The sequence below is a fragment of the Vanessa atalanta genome, chromosome 15, assembly GCF_905147765.1.
Source record: "Vanessa atalanta chromosome 15, ilVanAtal1.2, whole genome shotgun sequence".
Lineage (NCBI taxonomy): Eukaryota > Metazoa > Arthropoda > Insecta > Lepidoptera > Nymphalidae > Vanessa > Vanessa atalanta.
Window position 1 is genome coordinate 8,873,196 of NC_061885.1, and position 15,642 is coordinate 8,888,837.

The following is a 15,642-nucleotide window of genomic DNA, read 5'->3' on the forward strand; positions in this document are numbered from 1 at the left end:
CAAAAGAGCATAATTATATTACAATCTAATTCACGCATCACTATAAAATCTCATGCAATTTTACAACAGCCTTAAAACGGACGAAATCAAAATTATATGTGAATTGCTTAATTTTGTACTCTTTAACCTTTGAAATCTGAAAGACGCCAAAAGATACATTAAAAGTCAATCACTTAAGTAATCATACCTACGTAACCCGACCGATGTCATAATTGCTTGCAAACTTTTCATAAAGTCGTATATACAAACTTGTTCGCAATATATTGATATTTATCGTCCTCATAATGTATGTTGTATATAATATTCCACGGGTCAAGTAACATTAACGACTTAAACGTTAACTTAGAAAATATATACATGAATTATAATTTATAGTATTTTCCTTGAATCTTTATTTATAATTATGTGTTATTTAATGTGAAAAGATATAAATTCAATATTGCGCTTCATTCTAACACAAATTAGATTATTTTAAACAGACTTAAAAAATAAGGTTTTATTCTGATTCGGAGCGTGTTTTATTAAATAGTAATTACCATAATAATTATGTTATTAAAAATAACGCATAATTTCTATTATCGACTAAATATATTTTGCGATGTTAATGAATTATTTAAAAATCTATTTTTTTTTCATTTATTTCGGTTTAATTCCATCTAATCTGACACTTTCTTTAAAGCGTTTTCGTTTATATATAAGATATACATAAGTCATATGTAAAAATATTTGTACACAAAACCGGACACATACAACACAAATAAATACCTAACTATTTAAAAAGATGGATCGAATGATAAATAATTGCCAATAGAGACAGTGTCTTAAGACCTCATTCAATTGTATCATGTAATATTCCAACTTACACAGTTGCTTCTTATTAGGATAACTTATTTTTAGCTGAGATCAAGAATTCAGAAAAAAGTAACCGTCGATTCTAGTTATTTAATTCTCTCGAAGTGGAGTTCGTATTCGCTACTAAAACAAGTTTATAATGACACCTATATTTATTTTTGTACAAATAAAGCTGTAAGTTTATTTTATTGAGCACTAAATTATTTAAAAGAAGATTACAATTAAAAAAGATTCGTTCTTTTATAACGAACAATTCAGTCCCTACGCTTCGAACGGATCTTATTGACTCCCATCGCTAGCAGTGTTTAGTTTAGTCGTGTTCCATTCGTAATGTGACATAGAATCATTTACAATTTTAAAGTTATCTATATTCACTTAAATATGACGAATTATCTTTGTACAGAAGTCTTCTGTACATGTGTATTTAACTGAACTACTAAAAGCTTGGACGGATTTCAATGATTTTTTTTTTGTCTATTTAGATTAGATTGGACCCGGTAGATGGCGGTGCGTTTGGGAATTGAATAAAATTCTTATTTCACCCGGATAACGTCGAGACGAGCAGCTCGTTTAATAATAAAAAAACTAGTATTCGATTTTCAAAATTTATAAACGTTATATTATCTATATGTATAAAAACACACAATTTTTGTAAGTGTCGTATATCATCGTGTACGAATGTTTTTTTTTAAGTTCGTTATGCGCCCCTAGTCAAATTAATTTTCAGGCCTGTTCTTTTAAAATAATTCGATAATATAAACAGTGTTTTTAAATGTTTAATTTTTTTTTTAACAAACATTTCTTAACAATTTTTGTTAGATGATTTTGATATAATAAAATTTATCATTTACTTTTTTTAATACAAACTTTTACTTGAAAGAGATATTCATTAATAATATACTAGTAGTTATAATCCAAATTTAAGAGATTTAAATGATGTTACATGAAACAGAGATAAAACACAACTTTTTACGGTCACGATTTCCCTTGCCGGTATTTTTTGTATTGGCAACAAGAATATACTTCCTGAGGATGCTCCAGATTTGGTGTGAAACGCGTGGAAGCCAAGTAACGACTTAGATACTTATTATATGTTAAACTTTTTTAATTTAATATCACAGACAGAGTTAATACATAACATCTTTTTATTTCATGTGATTGTTTGCAAAATCTCTTGCCAGTATTCGCTATTAAAAAAAAGTTTTTTTAATAGCGAACGAATACTTATTAAATCAAAAGCGGGTACGTAACAATAACTCTGTAATACATTAAATATATATATATATATATATATATACAGTACCGTTTTTCTCTTTCACAAATAAACGAGTCATATTGAATTTAAATTTTATGGGAAATACTTATAAAACAAAGAAACAATTTTTGATTGAATAAAAATTCTAACGTTCGTCCACCTGCCTACAAAATGAGACGCATCTTATTTAAAAGGTAAATATATTCCGAACAAAAGCCTTAGGACACGCGCACGGTACGCGAGATGAGTCAGGGACCTTTTCACCAGTAGTATTGTTTATTCTGGACGCAAACCCGTTTCTAAACCGTTTTTCCCCAACATTTTCGTTACAGACTAAGAAATTTTCAAACAAAACATATGAATATTCAAAACGACGCTTGAATATTATGAGCGTTTAATTTTTGGAGCAATAATTTTCAAATTCTTGAACCGTTCGTGATTCAAGTTTTTTTTACCTTCAGCGCTAACGATTATCGTTTTTTAATTGAAAACTTTCAACATGGCATTGCAGCTGAATGCATTTCACAACGAGACCTTTCACAAGAAACATAAACAAGATATAAATACTTATAAACTTTATAAGTCACAGAAGCTAATGCAATCAGCGTTATTATGAAAGATAATGAAACGCGTCTTATATTTATTATAAGAGTGCTTTCCCTCAAGTTATACAATAAAGCATAACTGTAAACATCCGTTCTTACCTCCGCTTAGGCAAGTCCGTTAAAATTCCGGCACACTGTTCCGAGATACACAAACACACAGATTTAGCGAGTCGATGGATCGTCAGATCTCCACACCGTTACACGTCATATGTGTGTCAAATAATGTGAAAAAATTTCTTATTAACACTCACTAAGAAAGTCGGACACAACCACTGACACAGTTCGTTCGCACTTTAAATATGTCACTTTATTCAAAAATAGAGGAGGAAAATTTGTAATGGAGATAGGATGGTAGTTGCGCGCGCGGCGGCTGTGGGAAGGCTATCAGTGCACGAACTCGCGCAAGCGTCGTGCGCTCACCTCTCTCTCGACCAAGCGACTGGCGAAGCGATGCCTTCACCTTCGCGGCGCTCGCCCGTTTCGCAAGGCAACCTCAGCGATTTCCTTGCAGAATATCTAGTTGCATGGCAACTGTAAAAATGTTTGTCGCAATTTAAGAGCCTACCGAAACTATTTCGGTTTTTCATTACTATTGCAGATGAACTTGATGCGGATAAAAAATTAAGCGCAAACCCAGCGCATTGCAGAGCTGAATGACAAACTCATTTTACATGTTGCGTATAAAGTACGTAAAAGGCAAAACTTTAACAGCATACACGTCAATGAGAACCGAAAACTTTACAAGTCCCTTTTAAAAATTCCGAGCGTGTTTTATTTAAAGATTGAAGAACCCTATCCAATTAACACACTTAAATAAATAATCAAAGCTTTAAGAGTAATACTGATCGTGATAAAATTGACAGTTTACTTAGCGGTGAACGACGACGAAATAATCATATCGGTGTCATTTTCACAAACGATATTGAAAGACCATAGAACTCGGACCTAGGTTATATTTTCGTTTTCTTAATACAATCTAGGTTAACGGTTCATATCTCTGGTACCTAGTTTTATACACGTCTGCCTTGTATTTAATTTTAAATACCGACCTTGTTCAGTTGGGTCACTTCTCTGCTAGTCTTATAGTACTAGTTTTTGTCGCGGTCTGACTAGGATTGAAATATGTATGTTCTTTGTTTATTTTTATACAACAAAAGCAAAGTTATATTCATTCACATAATTACTTACACTTAAGTAAAAAACAACAATGGAATATAAATAGAACAGGTTATTTTGTGTAGGAGCAGTAAAGTTCAGTTACACGTAATATTATTGTTTGGATACTTTTAAATAATCATACTATTGCCGGCGACTTCGTATACATTTTGCTTTTGCTTTTTGGATTTGAGAAATATATTTAGACGATTATAATATAATATAGTGTCTGCTTACAGCAAGAACTTATTATTGACATAATAGAGAACTTTCACATAAAATATCCAAACGGGCAGTAAAGCCTAAATAAATAAATAATTTTCAAAATCAATACGTAAATTACGTATTTCTGAGTCAAGAAAACATCAGAATAAAAAATATACTATAGAATGAATAACCGCCTTTTGAATTCGACTACTAAAAAAAAAATTAATAATTTGATCGTATTGAACATATACGTATATCGTAGAACGTAGTCATATCAATATATTAATCATGTCGTCCTGACCGATTTGAGCTGACCTGACACGGCCGGCGAACTACGCAGGAAATAATTATTATAGTGCATAAGTGTGTACAAACATAGATGATCTATTCCATCTCCCTGATCGTCCAATAGGAGGGCAAATGCAACATGACCGAAAAAGGGTTTCAGTCGACGAAGAGTCAGCTTTGCATGATTTCCGAGCCAGGAGCTCCGGACTGTAACAGGAAATTGATAACAGAATAGCCCAATTAATTTTTATCGACCTGACTTGGGGTCTGAACCCAGGATCTCGGAATCTGCTTTTTTACATTTAGCCACTAGATCAACAAGACAATTTAATATTATCATGAATATAATAGTCATCGGAAAATATGTTATTATTATGCAGAACGAAAACAAAACTCATATGATCTATGAAAATAATATATTATCTATGAGTGATGAGCTCATGTACGAATGGTACAAGCTGTGCTGGTCTATGCCAAGCCTTGATGACGTAACAGTCCGTAAAAGTGACGCAGCTGGATATAAGCCTATTTTCCTCTTACATTCCTCTATTTGAAGCTTATTTTATCAAGCTGCTTGAATACGGATTGGTTAATGTACCATACGCGCAGTTTCCTCAAGATTATTTTCTAACCGCCAAGCACGAAATTAGTATAAAGTATAAATTAATCGCATAAAAATCAACGATGCAATAAGGATTTAAAACTGCGGTCTTCGCATAAGCCAAGTTTAAAAAAAAAAGTATATAAATTAAATTAAAAATAAACAATTCGAATTTTACAACAATTATTATTCTTTATACTCGATTGACTTTGAATGTTGACGTCAGTAATAAAACTATTAAATAATAAATTTTCCTTACAAAATCAGCTATAAGACTAACAAAACGAAATAAAATTACCAACCTTTTTAAACATATCGTTTTTATAGTATTTATAATTTCGTCTTACTGCAACTGCCTCCTTGGACCGGTTCTTAAAAGTATTAAAACCAATCGCTATTTATAAGGACTATTAAAGTTCATTTTATTATAATCCATTTACATATATAAATACATAATCTACTATGTGCAAGCGATGCTATGACATCTCGCTATCATGAGTGTGACATATGTGAGACATATCAAAGTAATTATTGTACCACGACGTGATTTGGTTTTTCTTTTGTTTTTTTTTTTTCATTTAGTTAAGTTATTTACTATAAGGAAGGACATGAGACCATATTGTCGATAAAAACCTCCGTTACAGTGCTTCTTACGATATACTTTGAATTGAAGATATTAAAAACGCTTATAAGAATTTTACGAATTTTATAGTTAAATCATAATAGCTACAATTTTTTTTTTACTTTTTGCTACATACGATGGGATCAATACCGGAATACCCAGTGGTGTAGCTAGGCAGACATTTTGTAAATACTGTTTCGGTTTTTGTAATTTTTGTAGATTTCCTTTTTAAGCGGTAATTAATATATCGTAGTCATTATTTGGTATTGCTAGTGTAGAAATATAATCTGAATTTAATAAATAAAACATTGTTTTATGTTTAAAATATTGCCCCAAGCAGTACTCTAGGGTTGTCATACGAAAGCTACGCCACTGATAATACTATTGATATTTACGTGTTTAATATATTTTTTAAATTCATTTTATGCAAAAAACATTGCAATCTGCATGTAAGAAATGAAATTCTGACACATGTATGTATACATATACACTATCCATTACACGTACTGATGCAGTTTGTTTGAATAAGCTTAAACTCGTAAAAATAACTTAAAACGACACAATAAAAATAGATAAATAAAAAGTAGAGACGTAGAATCACACAAAATTTAAATTACAATGTACAGTCAGAAAAACATATAATTTTACCACAATTATATACCTTTATATTACATCACGTACAAAAATAGTTATACTATTTAGTATTTATATAAACGTAAACTATACATATTTAAATACTTTGTCCTATAAACTAAGATAATGACAGAAAATGCGTAAGTATTATTTATATCCTAAACATTTAAATCCGACTTGTGCGAATAAAGTGTGCCAGCATATCCCGATAAATCAGTGGTATAGAAGTAGGATTAAAAATTAGTAGAATGAGATGGAAAATGCAAAACAGGTTAAAAGTTGACAGGACCAAGAGAATCGGGTGTATGGAAGAGACTTAAGTACAGTGGATTCCGTTTATAATGTACGTTTATAAACATCGAAGGGAATTGATAAACACGTTCGTTCACGTACGTAATAAGTACATACGATACATGTATGTATGTACATATAAAAGTACCGTTAGCATAAACATATTTAATGAAAACTATTTACGGTTATTTGCATAATATTACCAATTATAAACACATTAGCTTATTGCCTCTCAAACCGTAGTCTTAAAGAAACTGTTAAGAATCAGAACAAACTGAAGTGAAATAATAGCACTGTAGCGTCTAAATAAAGCTTGAACGGATGTTATATGAAGATTGCATGCGAAATTATAACCGCTTTACTGCAATGAGATTTAAATAGATGTTTTACGTAATAACCATTACTTTTAACGCCTTGCTGCAGTGGTTCTCAAACCGTCGTCCGCTAGAAAATTAAATGGTTTTTAAGGAGAAAATGTTAGTACTAAAATATTGCAATTGATGTTCATAAAATACACTAATGACACTATTATACAAGTAACTCTTTAAGTTAAGGACAATACTGCGCTCATCTGCCACTAGTTACAGACCTTGTGTGTACGAAAAAATTAATGCACTCTTTAATCCGATAGATTTGATGACGTCACGATCAGTCACGACTGGAAAGAGTTCAGTCGCATGGCCAACAGCTTTACGAGTTTTCTAAAGCCCGAAGAGTAAACCCAACGAATTGTTACTGAGAAAGGAAATAATTTTTTATTAGTCGACCAAGGGTTTGTTAAGGCCTTTAAAGCTGATAGTCACTAGACCAACTAGGCAGTCAGTTTTTTATTGAAGAATATAAACTCACGACGAATAATATTAAGCGTTCCCTGATATGACTTGAGCACCGCGTGCCTTAGTGAAACATTACACCTTCGCTACGTTGTATTCAGGCCACTGCGAATGCATATTTTCTTTCAACTTTTACTTACAACTAGTAATTCTATAGACTTGAATTGAAATTATTATTTATACGTTAACAAATAGACTGATTTATTAGGCCTATAACTGTAATTAAGTAATGATATTTTGCAATTTACTGCAATTAAGGAGGTTGTCTAAAGCCAAACACGTTACATAAATTACTTTTGATAGAAAAATGAAACGATTTAAAAAATACATTAAGACTATATTTAGTTTTTGAAAATAGAACAATAAAGAGGTCTACGTCATTGAATAAAATCAAAAATAAAATTGAAAATATTCTTTATTCGAGTAGACTCATGAAAGCACTTTTGAATCGTCGTTTCAGTGTTGAACTAAATGTAAAGCTACCATCGGTTCGGAAAATAGATTCTACCCAGAAGAACCGGCAAGAAATTCAGTCGTTGCTCTTTTCCACCATTTAAATAACAGAGATTAATAAATAAGTAATATTGTATTTAAAATTAAACAATAATTAATAAAATGACAAATTTAACTAATATATAATATATATAACGTATATACATATTTAAAAATTATATATTCTTTAATTGAAAGATAAATAATATCTTTTGAATATGTTCAAAAGTGGTTATAATAAGCCGCCGTCAAGAACACGTCTATCCCAAAGGTCGCATATTTCAATATAAGCAAACATAATTATTTTTTGAAAATGCTTATTTTATATTTGCCATTTATTAAAATGCTGTAAGAGCGAGGTCATCAGAAAACATTAAATATTATTCAAAATAAATTCACTATATAGTATCAAAATAGTCTGCACTAAATTTAATAATTGGTTAAATTTACTTACATTTAAAACCAATCTATAGTTAAGAAACTATTGAGTCTAGAAAGCTGAAATTTGAAACATAGCATTATTTTTTAAGGTAAGCATCCACTATAAAAGGAATTTTGGATATTTCAGTTTTAAGTGAGGGTAATGGTAGGGTAACTTTGTATGACCCGTACGAAGTCGAGACGGGCAGCAAGTACATTTATATTTACAAAGTAAGCAGCAACAAACAAGTCTATAAAGGTGACATAAAATACGTGTAAGCGTACAAAATATTTATAAGCCATTCGGCTTATTTAATTTTCCATTACGTCATATATCTAGTGGCAGTTAAGTGACAAAGGAACCTCATTCTATAAACCTTCACTAACTAGGTAGTTATTACTTTTAAAAGTGTTCTTAATACGTATCAAGAATTCGTTTTTTTTTTATTATTTTAAGGCGCAAAGATAAGATGCAGTTTTTACATAGATAACAAATTTACAGACCGTAAAACCACTAAAGGTGAAAAAGTTTATAGGTAATTTTTATAACGTACAAAAGATGTACATGTAAAAATTTATGTATAGCCCATTCCAACCGCAAAAGGAGTAAATTCGAAAAAAATACTTTGACCCTGAATTAACGCGATGTGATTGGCCGAGAATTTGAATAATCTATCCTCATAAGCGAATGCAATGTCGGTAGTGTGTGTATTAATTAACAATTTCTTTATAATATCAATATTTAATAATTAAAGTGACAGCACTCTTAACGTATTAACAAAGATGCGCGTCGTTCCACACTACGCTTTTGATATTGTATTCGCTTTTGTTGCTTTACTATAATGCTTCGTGCGCTTCATATTTTTATAATCTGAGAATCATCTAAAATTATCAGATTAATAAAAAAATCGCGATAAACTGCCATCTTGAATGTCAATAAAAGTGGTATAAATATTATAAATAAAGATACATTCATCGAGCTTGTCATTAAATATAAAGGGGGAAGGATTCAAGGAACTTCAAAACTATATATATGTATATCTGATAAGTGGGTGATACCTACCCAGACGAGCTTGCACAAAGCCCTGCTACCAAGTGAATTATCTATGCTAATTTTATAAACGCAAAAATGACTCTGTCTTGTTGTAACGCTTTAAGAGCCAAACCACAGAACCGAATTTGATTAAATTTTGTATGAAGCAAGTTTGAAACCCATAGAAGAACTTAGGCTTCTTTTAAATACTTGATGATGAACCCCGAGACGTTAATTAAATAATAAAATATTAATATTTATTAGAAGCTAACTAAAAACTAAGGTATGTCGGTATATTTGATTAAGGTGCTCAGAATATACAAACAATCAGGTACCATCATTGTTTAAATCTCTTCTCTTGGTTTAGCTGAAGGCACGTACTCCCGTACGGTTATAAACGTGAATTCTTGAGGCAACTGAGTACACACACGCTTCATTAGAAATACAAACCTTTCTTCGTTACTTGGTATACCTAGAGTGTCATTGAATATATTACAATTCATATTTTCACTGATATCCATATATCGGTTCTTTTTTCTTTATCAATCAAGTGGAAACTACTAAAAAAACGGCAAAGACCATGAGCTATTGACGCGAAATCGTCCGGTATTGATGGCTTTTAATTTTATGAATTATATTGATTCTTCCCCTTTTTTGGCCAAAGAAGTTTGACAGCAAGTATATGCATACATATTATATATATAATATATATGTGAGTGTATCTTATAAATTGTTATAGTTGGTGGAGCATATAACTTTCTGACATTTCGGGATTGTGTACAAAAATGGCTTTGTTCTTAAAGAACAGTAGAGAACTTTATGTCTTAAAGAAATTTATACGATCAAGTTTTAAATCCCTACTAATATTATAGATGGGAATGTAACTCTGTCTGTTAGTTCATCACTCTTAAACCGCTGAATCGTTTCGAATGAAATTTGATTAGCGGATAGTTTGAGACCTAAGGGCTAAGTAAGTTCTAGGTAAAGGTTTGTGTGCTATAAAATTTTTATAAATTTCGCACAGATGAAGCCGCAGGTTCAGCTAGTATAATTTAAGGAAACCACATCAAAATATATTCAGTGATATAACTATGAAAAGTTAACTATGATACGTTCACACTTAAAATAACAACGTTTCAAATTATTTTAGTAAAATAATTAGTACAATATTATTTTATACTATTTTATTATGAAATACTTAATACAGCACTTGACTTATTATATTACATTTTACTGTATTATGTAAAAACGTTTTGACATTTCAAAAAATAAGTTACCAACGAATTATTTCCCGTTGATTAAAGAAAGCTTAAAAATAAATAGTTTCATACGTAACGTAAGTTTTATGTGATATTATGTAAAGTGACTTCTATGATAGACGGCTTGCGTGACCAATTTGCAGTAGCAATAAAATATATATTATTTTAATTTGGTTCATGTCTTATGTCGGAGTTGTCAGCGTTCAAATGTTCCATTTTTAACTGTCTTTTGCCAATTGGATTATTTTATGTTACATAATTGCATCTAGATATGTTTAACTGTCTGCCCCGTTAGTCAAGAGATTAGAATATTTATTTAAGGCTGTAGATAGTTGATAGGGGAGTTCAAATTCAGGGTAGTACTTATCAGTTATTTTCCGTTTCTTCCCGGTTGGTGGTTAACCTGTGCTAAATCTACTGCGTGGTTTGCTAGTCGATAAAACGATTACCTATGTATTGTTCTTCAGTGTAGTAGAAGATGCTTTATTCCAAATATATTCAAACTTTAATAATAACAATCACTTACACTACTTACTTACACTAGCAATAAATGTTCTAACTATATATAGAGATCAGTCTTTAGTTTTTATAAAGGACGAGTCAATGTGCAACTTGATGGAAAGTGGTCACCATCGCACATAGATATTTCTGCAATAAGATTAACCATTATTTCTAATAGAACTGAGATTGTATTTCCTTTGTAGTTACACCGGTTCACTTCCCCTTCAAACCGGAACTCAGCAATACTGAGTTTTGATGGTTGATTGCTTGATTGTTGTTTGGTGGTAGAGTATATGCTGAATGCATGGTACCTACCCAGACAGACTTGCACAAAGCTCTTACACTATAACTTCTTCTTTCTAAATCAAATCAACGATAGACAGAAAAACAAAATCAGAAGTGAATACACGATAAAACAGTGTCGTGGCCGAAGGATCATTTCGATACATAACATTAAGACTAACTCATAATAATTTTGAAGTTGATTTTTTATTGAGTTGATGTTCTCATAGTTCAACAACAATAATGTATTGATGTGTCATTCAAACAAAGTTAAACGGATACTTGTAACAATAGTATTTACACTTAATTAAGATGGTTATAATTAATGATTGTTTTAGAAAACGAAGGTCCTTAAAATACAAAGCAGATTATTCATATCAAGATAAAACATCGTCCGTCTATACACGTGTAGTATTTAGGTCGATCGTAACAGTGGATGGGCGCAGACATCGGTGCCGGCCGGTCGTCATCGTATCCGCCACCGGTCGACGCGCAACGAAGTCAGTGCGTGCTCATTTTAACACGGCACGACTTATTCGTCGTACCGTATAAACTTTTGTAATGTTTATACTAAGCTATGTTATTGTACTAAGAAATGTTTGCTTACTTCCATAAAAGAAATTTAAAGTGAAACTCCTCTGATTGAAATTGCTAAAAAAAATGTTTAATATCTGTCACGTTTTGGTTTGGACATGCTGTAATTGTTATTCTTACAAATGATACCAGTTAAGTCACTTTAATGACCGATGAAGTCAGATCTACTGATTTTATGTTATTTGGTAGGTTTAGTAAAAAAATTCGAACAGGCGACTTTATATACAAAAAGTAATAATCAAGTTGAATTTCATTACCCATAGTGACCAAAATGCTGAAGAACTTAACCTTATAATTAGTTAACAATTAACCTAGCTTAGGAGAACAAACGAACTTGTATCTACTGTGATTGATATAACGTATAGGTCATGATGTTTGTTGTGCAAAAGCAGTTTAACTTAATGTATTCCATTACCCCGTCTAATATTAAGCAATAATAAGTATTATGTTATAAAGGTTGGAAAGAATATACGCAGCATTTTCATAAAATCAATTAAAGGTCAATATGATTTCAAGATATAACATATGTAGGTACTATTATTTTCTACTATTAATATTTTTAATACATAAAATTAAAAAGAGATTACGTATGACACTTGTTTGGAACAAAGTTGCGTTTGATATATTATATAATGTATTAAATAACCGACATAGTGAAATAACAACCTTTAAAAAAAATAAACGACAAAATGTAAATATTCTCATTAAAAATCCTGGGTGAATTAAAACAATAATAAAAAAAATTAAATAATGTAATATAAAACCGCTTATATAATATAATAGAAGAGAAAGAGAGTGAAAGATCACCCCCCCTCCATAACGCTTACGCTTACTTACACGTTAAAATAAATATGTTAACATCGATATAAAACGTGGCAATGGAAACGAGGATTACGCGATGGCCGCTGCCATTCACTACCTCATCCAGTCAACAGATTGTGTGCCGTTGCTGTTACATAATAACAAAAATATTTTACTTTTGGTTGCGTTTAGTACTCAAACCTTTCATCGATTAATACAGCCATCATAATAAAATTGCAATATTACGTAACCGTCTATAAGAGCTTAATAAAGAGAAGTTAATTTTCGGACCAAATTTACGTAATGAGTATTTTTTATAAGGAAGTAAAGGCTTTGTAATATTATTTGAACAATACTTTAAACTTTATATAATTATGTAGATTAGTACTCTCATAGGTGTCGAAAATCGACCATAACAATTATTGTTATTTTTTTCATTACATTTTTTTTTGTATTGACAACACTAAAGTCCGTTAACAGATATCTATGAAATAAAAAAAAAACAGTTGTCGAACGTCAGAAAAAAAGTACTGAACAGTTTTTTCTTCGGTTAATTATACCTGCATTATAGATATATTCACGTTTATTAAATTTAACCATGAAAAAGTCTAATTATTTTTCAAGTTTAAGTTTAAAGTTTTGCAATTTGTATTTTTATCTAAATATTCATCAACCCACATTGGGCTCCGAACTTTCTTAATAGAAGAAGCCTTAGCTCACTGTGGGAATGTCACGGAATGTATAAATAGTAGCATATGTCCTTACTTGGAGTTTAAGCTTACTTTATACCAAATTTCTTCAAATAATTTCTTCAACAGACATTTGACATAAATTTAAAAAAAAAGTAAGCAAGCTAGAAATATAATAAAGTTCTTACCATACTAAAAATATACTAAGTAACTTAAATAAATAGGAAATGATGTAAAAAATATATTAAGGATTTCACATATGGTAGGTATATGTTTATTATTTGACTAATATGGTTATTTGGTTGAAATTCGTTGTATTCTTCCAATTCGTACAACTTATTAACAAGTTTAATTTTAGCGTATAAGGTAATATCCGACGCTAATTTTGGTATATTTATGTGATTTGATTAAGCTGACATAATTAGTATCTACCGAGTAACTAATTAACACATCGCACGTTTGTTTAAAAATTCAAATACAGTCGTCATCAACCTGCGATTGTTTAGTAGTATATCTATGATATTTATGATTCCAAATACTACTACTTAAACATTCTGTCCTCTTTCAGTGACATTTACTCATTGATTTTTTATCTACTCATTTCTGCCCACGTGTATTGACGAGAGTAGGGCAGGTAACAGATTTCCTTTATATGTGTCCCTTTTTCAACCCCTACCAACGTGTATGGAAAATTTCTTTATCGGGTATAAAATTCACTAACGAAGAAACACTCCTCTTTATTTAATAATAAACTTAACAAATATAATTTTTATAATTTTGCTGTACTCTTAGTCGTCTCACGCACACAAAGACGTCTTGTAAGCACGACCGTCACTAATACTAATGCACGCCGATAATAATCTAACGTGGAGGGGCGCGTCTTCGTGAGTGACCAGATCTATAAGCAGGCAAGAGGTGAAAGCGTTACAAACAAATTCCTGAACCTGAACCATGTTTGATGACACTTCGATATTGACGATTTTTGACTACACTCGAATAAAAAATATATTTATTCATCCACTTAACCTCACGGAACATTTAATCTTGCATTTCCATTTTTCAACCAACCCGAGCCAATTTATTTTTGTATTATATTTCCTTTTGGATCCATAATTATATTTTTTAAAAAAAGAATGTTACATTCTAAATTACTCCATAGTAACTACATATTAATGAAAGTATCATCAAAATAAATATTATCATCATCAAAATATTAAGTATTGCTATTCAGCATTACAAATGGGTAGTACCCTCTCAACCGGCTCGCACCAAAAATTTTAATGAATTATCGTACATTCAATCTTACCATATTGCTGGTCTTCGTCCAACCAAGTAAAATATACAAATAAACTGTGTACTGTGTAAACCTACCATTATTAAAATCTGCAGGATACAATGTATTAAGAATTCACTTGAAAATAAGCAACAACAAGGAATTATATAATATAGCAGTTAATACAAATTATGTACACATTTGTTTTTTAAATCGATGACGTAATCTGTATAAGGAAAAACAAAAGAAAAATTAGCCTTAGCTATTCGTTAATACTTGATATTTATATCTTCAGTCTAATATTTTTTAGATATTCTGTCACGACACTCATTGTAATCAAATATTCTATTACGTCGATGAAAGCGATTATAATTGTTTAGTAAATGGAAGAACGACTAAGAAAGTTAATAGGCAAGTCACAGAAAACTGTCGAATATAACGACGATGAGGTCTACAGCGGCCTCAGTAATTTGTATCGGTTCATGACCTTCAAACCAATACAATTGTTTTTAAAATTAGAAATGAAAGCATTACAACAATAGTAAATGTTGATAATTGAATTAGTATTGGTCTCTTCGTCTATTACGCATGATTTAAGATTAATTAGAAAATTAAAAATCAAATCGTAAACATAAATATAATACACATAAGTAATACTTGCGTTATCGCAACATTTAAAATGTTAAATGTTTTTTTTTCTTTCGACTAAAATAAAAAAAAATAAAAAACTTTAAAATAAATAAAACCTCATCAGCAATAAAGTAATGCATAAAATTCTCATATAATTATTACCAAAAGTAATTTTTTGATTTGTTATATTTTTGTGTGCAAAAAAAAACATGCGCAACACGAGAGCACAAATCTAAATTAACAAAGTGTCAGATGTCTTGGTCGGTGTCACCCAATTAATTACTTGAAATGCATAGAGATTGCACTTCGACGTCTGAGGTGTGTCG

General features: G+C 30.7%; 1 protein-coding gene across 2 annotated transcripts in view; it reads right to left on the reverse strand.

Moving 5' to 3' along the window:
* The window catches only part of LOC125069130, a 156,044-nt gene extending 152,908 nt beyond the window's left edge, over positions 1–3,136 (reverse strand). For both annotated transcript variants that reach the window (XM_047678510.1, XM_047678509.1), the window contains exon 1: positions 2,812–3,136. The gene's annotated coding sequence lies outside the window, so the exon portion shown is untranslated. The remainder of the gene's footprint in view (positions 1–2,811) is intronic.
* Between the last annotated feature and the right edge of the window lie 12,506 nt (positions 3,137–15,642).